This window comes from Camelus bactrianus, chromosome 32 (genome assembly GCF_048773025.1).
Source record: "Camelus bactrianus isolate YW-2024 breed Bactrian camel chromosome 32, ASM4877302v1, whole genome shotgun sequence".
NCBI lineage: Eukaryota > Metazoa > Chordata > Mammalia > Artiodactyla > Camelidae > Camelus > Camelus bactrianus.
In genome coordinates, this window is record NC_133570.1 from 1,857,402 (window position 1) to 1,863,094 (window position 5,693).

Genomic DNA, 5,693 nt, shown 5'->3' on the forward strand with positions numbered 1-5,693 from the left:
TAAAGCGTAGACTTAGCACCGTGCAAGCTAATTGTAAGAGCAAACTCTCGGACTATCAGCAACGCTTAGGAAAAGACACAGATGAGTGTTGGTAAAGTTGGAAGTAGAATGTGGCTCAGGTTATCTGTGTTTTCCAGGAACTCTCACTTGGAACATCTCTCTTGGCACATGGAGACTCGGCGATGCTGTGAACTGACTGTTGTGTTTCTCCTTTTATCTTCTAATGTCATCAGTGTTTGTATTTCATCAGCAGTTTTCCAGTTCTCCTTTCAAGTAAGAACGAGAGGAGATGGGATCTATTTGCCAATAATTGCCTGACGTGCAGAGGGGTCTCTGATCCCAAAAGGCACTGTTTTCGCTGACCTCATCTTGTGTGACGTTTCTGCAGAAACTTATTTATCAGATTAAAAAAAAAAACCAGGCATGGAAAATTCTATTTTCTAACCAAGTAGGCATGCTTATCCCCCACGCCACTCCCCCCCCCGCCACCCCACCGCCCCGCATTTTTCCCCAAGGAAAATACCTTTAGTCATCTGAATTGACACTAACTAGAGAAACTCACAGCGTGTACCACCCGACAAGCCCTGCAAACTGAAGCAAATTCAACAGGCACACAAGTTTTAATTACACCTAAAAACGCGCGTTGTAAGACGTGGGGGCGGGGGAGGGCGGGGGCGGCGAGAAGCAAACAGAAAAGCACCCACATCATAAAACGGATGACTGGAGGGTGCTCTGTTTCTCCAGCACAATTTAGGCGGTGATTTTAAGGCCACTTCCCTTGAAATGTGGTTTGAAAAATTACCAAAGGTTCCACGGGGTGCATTAGTGTGAATTGCAAATCAGAGCATGTCTCTAATCCTCCTTTCAAGACCCGGCTTTGGATCACTGGCGTCTACCGGGCTCCCCACTGTTCCTGGCGCTGGAGGGACCATTCAAGGGGACAGCGTCTCCCTCTATTCCCACACTCCAAAAAAACAACACCGCAGACAGACACCCTCCAACTAAATTAGATTAAACTCCTTCTCCTCCACATCGCATTAGCCTTTTCACTGCCCGAGATTCACTATTCAGCGCCTCCTAATTTAAAGATACAGTATTTCTTTCTCATCTCGACAGACACACAACAAACACACCGAGAAAGGGGACAAAGCTGGCCTTCGATGTAAGTGCTTCCAAATTACAAGGACATTATCTGTTTAAAATATAGGAAGGCTTAGCGCATGCCTGCTCTGAAACACAAACAAATTGACCCTTCACCTCTGACAGAGCCGGCCCCTAGAACAAGGACTTGATGCTGTATGGAACTGCTTTGGGGGGAAGAATGATATGGGGGAAAGGAATCAGGGAATGCCAGGAAGACGGAACAAAAGCGCACTCCTGTGTGTGTGCCTGTGTGCCTGCTTTACTTGGCTTTGCGTCTGTGTTTCAAACCGCTCTAAGTAACAATCTCTGAGAAGCGAGCACAGGATAGGAGCTCAAACTTCCTTTTTGGACATAATTGCTTTGCTTCTTTGCTCCCCTCCCCTGGCGGTTGGGGAGATATTGATTTAATTACTCACCTTCCCATCTGTTTCTTTTCTGCTTTACGCGTCCGCCCTGGGACCCTTTCATTGCCTGTCCCGAGGAGCGAAGGAAGAGGTCAGCCCCTCCCGCAGCCCGCCGCCCCTGCCCAGGTGAGGGAGGGCGATTAGGCAGGGGAACTGTCCCTTCAGGGACACAGTGGAGACCCCCACAGCCTGTTCCTGCCTGGAAAAGAAGGGAGAAAGGACCCCCCATGTTGTCCTTCTGCCGAGTCTGTAACCACTTGGCCAAAAAACCACATGGTATGACTGGGTAGGATCTGGTCTGAATCCCCCTCCACCACGTTCTAGCCCCGTGACCCGGGGAGAGCGCATTCCTGTCTCTGTGCCTCAGTTTTCTCATCTGAAAAATGGGCACCAGTTGGGTTCCCACGTCACAGGGCGCAAGGAAGAGGAGACTGTAATTACAGGGGAGCGTTTAGAGCAATGCGGACATGCGGCAAGTGCCGGGCTTGCGGCAGCTGCCATGAGGTTGCGATGCAGCACCCCTGGAAGGCGGGCACCATCAAGGACGCAGCAGGGCAGGACATCTGCGAACAGGGGTCCAGGGCAGTGACAGCGTTAGGACCCAAAATAATAGAAGCCAGTAATCAGATAAGTGAATCATTAAAGTGACTCATGGGAAATGGCTCCGGGAACCCCAGGAAGCAGGTGGTCGGAAGAGTCCCATTTTTGAGACGAGGAACTGAAGTTTGGGAGTCAAAGTCACCTGCCAAGGAGACATGGCTGAGGAGGGACAGAGTCAGGATTCAAAACCGGGCAGTGGGCTCTGAACTCCCTCCGCTGCCCTGCCTGCCTCTGAACAGTAGTAGGTGCCTGGAAACTCAGTGTGGTCCAGCCTGGAGCCTCAGGAAGGGCCCCTGTTTTGGTATCTTGCCAGCAGCCAGTAGAAGGAGAAAGGCCTGGCTTATGGCCTTTTTCCTTTCCTGCTGGACTGGGACCCCTCTGCCAACTTCTTATCGTCTTGATGCTCTGCTCTCTTGTGTCGGAAGGGAGGGTTTCTTTAGGGTCACAAATGGTGAGGAAAAGGGGGAGGAGACAGAATGTGAGAGGTTCGTGTGTCGATTCACCTCTGTCCTCAGCTGTGTGACCTTGGGCAAGTGGCTTAACCTCTCTGAGATTTGCTGCAAAATGAGGGTAACACCAACACCTCCTTTATAAGGTCTAGGGTAGGATTAAGTGAGACAACTCATGAAGTGCTTCGACCTGTGTCTGGCCCTGGGATTAACCAGTGTATAAACTCTCCATCCAGTCGCCTTTTGCCTTTTCTTTGTTAAATTCATCATTTGTCATCCCTGGCTGGAAGGCGGGATGGTTTGCCAGCACCATCACTTACCAGTCTTTTTCTTTCCAGTTGAACTGCTACACTTGTAGCTTCCCTGAATTTAACCAGGAATGAGCAGCTGACAAGTTGGAGGTAAAAACAGGGATGGGCCGCTCGACCCAGCTGCGGGGTCCCTGATTTCCCGCGGGAACTGCCCTCAGCCCCTGCGGGTCCCTTTCCAGGACGTCTGCTGCCGAGTTAACAGCAGATACTGTCCCGGGTCCTCCAGGCAGCCCACCCCTTTTCCTCCAGCCTAGATCTGAAACGCGGTGATGACTTTTCTGCTGGCTTTCAGAGACAGTTCAAGTTTCCGCCTCGTTATCTCACTGCAAGAAAAGAAACTCATTGAAATCGCCCCTCATTGTAAATGACAATTCAAATGCAAAAATCCCATTTTTCTCTAAGGTCCAGAATAGGGTCAGGAAGATACTTCTGCTGTCCCTGCGTGCATTTCACCACCCCCCTTTTTTTTTCTTTCATAAAATAACACTTGGGAAGAAGGTCTTTGTGACCGCGCTTGTAGCTGAGAACGGTAACGTGAATAAAGATTCTGCCTTCTGACGATGTCCGTCTGCCGGTTGGTCAGTCTCCCCGCCTCTCTCTTCTTCTGTCTAATACATATGTATTATACACATAATCTAATTATATAATCTAGATATAAATCTATAGATGTATATTCAAAATCTAATTTTGAAGCTGAATCTCCAAACTCGACCCTCTCTGCATTCCCAGGACCCCGAAACATGTTTTTACAATAATTCTGAAGCCCTTTTTTCCACACAGGCATCCTACACAGAAGGTCATGCCCTCTCGATGGCTGGGAGATGCAAGGTGTGCATTGAGGAGGGACCCACAAAGCTGGATATATTGGCCTCGAGGTTGCAGCCCAAAGAGGCACCTCATCCTTTTTTTCCCTTAAATATTAGATAATATTATCTTTTCATCCTCACAAGACTAGATGATAATTACGAGTTGGAAGTAAGGTCAAGATGCTGAGGGACTGCCTCCTGTTCCCGCGGGTGTATACAGTGGGAGGGACGGGTCCGCCCTGGGACGCCCTCTGTGGTGCCAGGCTCCAGGTGGCTGCATCGTGGGGTTGATGGATGGAAGGTGCTGCCTGGACCAGGAGGAAGTGATGGGGCCAGAGGAGCATCCTCAGTTCCTCATCACCGTGGCGACTCCTGTTTATTGACCCCTTTCCACAGGCCGGGCGCTGCTCTCAGCCCTTTAGGAACTTTGTCATGTTTTCATCCTGGCTACACCCCTACGTCGTGGGGACTGTCATTTTCTCTCTTTTATGGAGGAGGAAACTGAAATCCAAAGAGGCTAAGTAACTCAGGCAGACCCTGCAGCCAAGCTCCCCACCGCTCCCTCCTGCCAATGACAGCAGAAGCAGAGCTTAGGAGACAAGACAGCGGGACAGATTCTGTAGGTCCCACAGGAAGGTGTAAAAGCCAGCGGGGCTTCCTTTATGTGTGCTTAAGGTGCCATATGACTAACCTCGCCGGGACAAAGAGTGGGACCCAGGCAAGCCTGGGCCACCCCCACAGGTGGGAAGGGGCGATCGGAGACCTTTCCAGCCCAACGCCTGTGACACCGTGAGAAGGGCAGAAATCGCAGGTGGTTGGGATGGTTGGCGTGACGCGTCCACTCGGCCAGGCCATCATCCCCAGCTATTCAATCAAACCTGCGTCTGGGTGTTGCTGGGAAGGCATTTTGTAGAGGTGATTAACGGCTACCATCAGCTGACTTTAAGCAGAGGCGGTTGTCCTCAATAATGTGGGTGGGCCTCCTCCAAAGGGGTGAAAGTTCGTAAGAGAACTGAGGTTTCCAGAGGAGGAAGAAATTCTGCTTCAGCTCCTGTCTGAGATTTCCAGCTGGCTCTGTGGATTTCAGATCTGCCAGCCAGCAGCCCTCATGATCATGTAGGTCAATGTCTTGCAATAAATCTCTCTCCGTATTTCGCACCGTCGGTTCTGTTTCTCTGGTTTGCCCCTAACTGATACACTGGTCAGGAGGCTCTGGGGTCAGATGGACGGAGATTCCAGGCCTGGTTGCACCATGTCTGAGTGGGGGAATCAGGCGCCCCCTTTAGGTGTGCAGACGTGACTTGAACAAAGGCACTTGGCTCTGGGGACGAGGGGGCTGCCGTTCAGCCTGCACCTCACTCCTGAGCCGTGCATCCTGGCCCGGCCCATGTCTGCCAGGAAGGAGGCCTCCTTCTTGAATTGGCTAAAAGATCCTGAGCTCTGGGTCCACCGAATCCACGTCCCCTGCTGAGAGGGGTCTCCTTTTCCTACCTGACCCCAGCGCTGATGGCTGCCTGTGGGCAGCCTTAGATGGGTTATCGAATCTTCCTGAGCCTCTGCTCCTCGTCTGTGAGACAGGAGCTGCGTCCTTCAAAAGCTATGGAGAGGGTTAAACCAGACGAGTCATGAAACAAGCCTGTCCTGGCATCCAGCAAGGGACACCATAAACGCTGCTGCGGAGACAGGCTGGGCCCTGGGACCCTTTGCTGCCGGGCGTGCACTGGGACTGAGCAACAGAACACGAAGAAACTGTACGGGACTAAAAATAACTGCGTGCACGTGCTGTTGGGGCCAGTCATGAACAATAAGCAACAAAAAGATCAAAAACCCAGCTGCCACTTCTGGGGACTGCTCAAGATCCCTGCACACAGACAGCCAAGGGGGTGGGCAGGCCCCCTAAGCCAGCCCTCGGGCCTGACCCCTGGACCTGCCCCTACCCTCACGCCGGTTAAGGGACCAGCTCGCAGACCACCCCCCGGG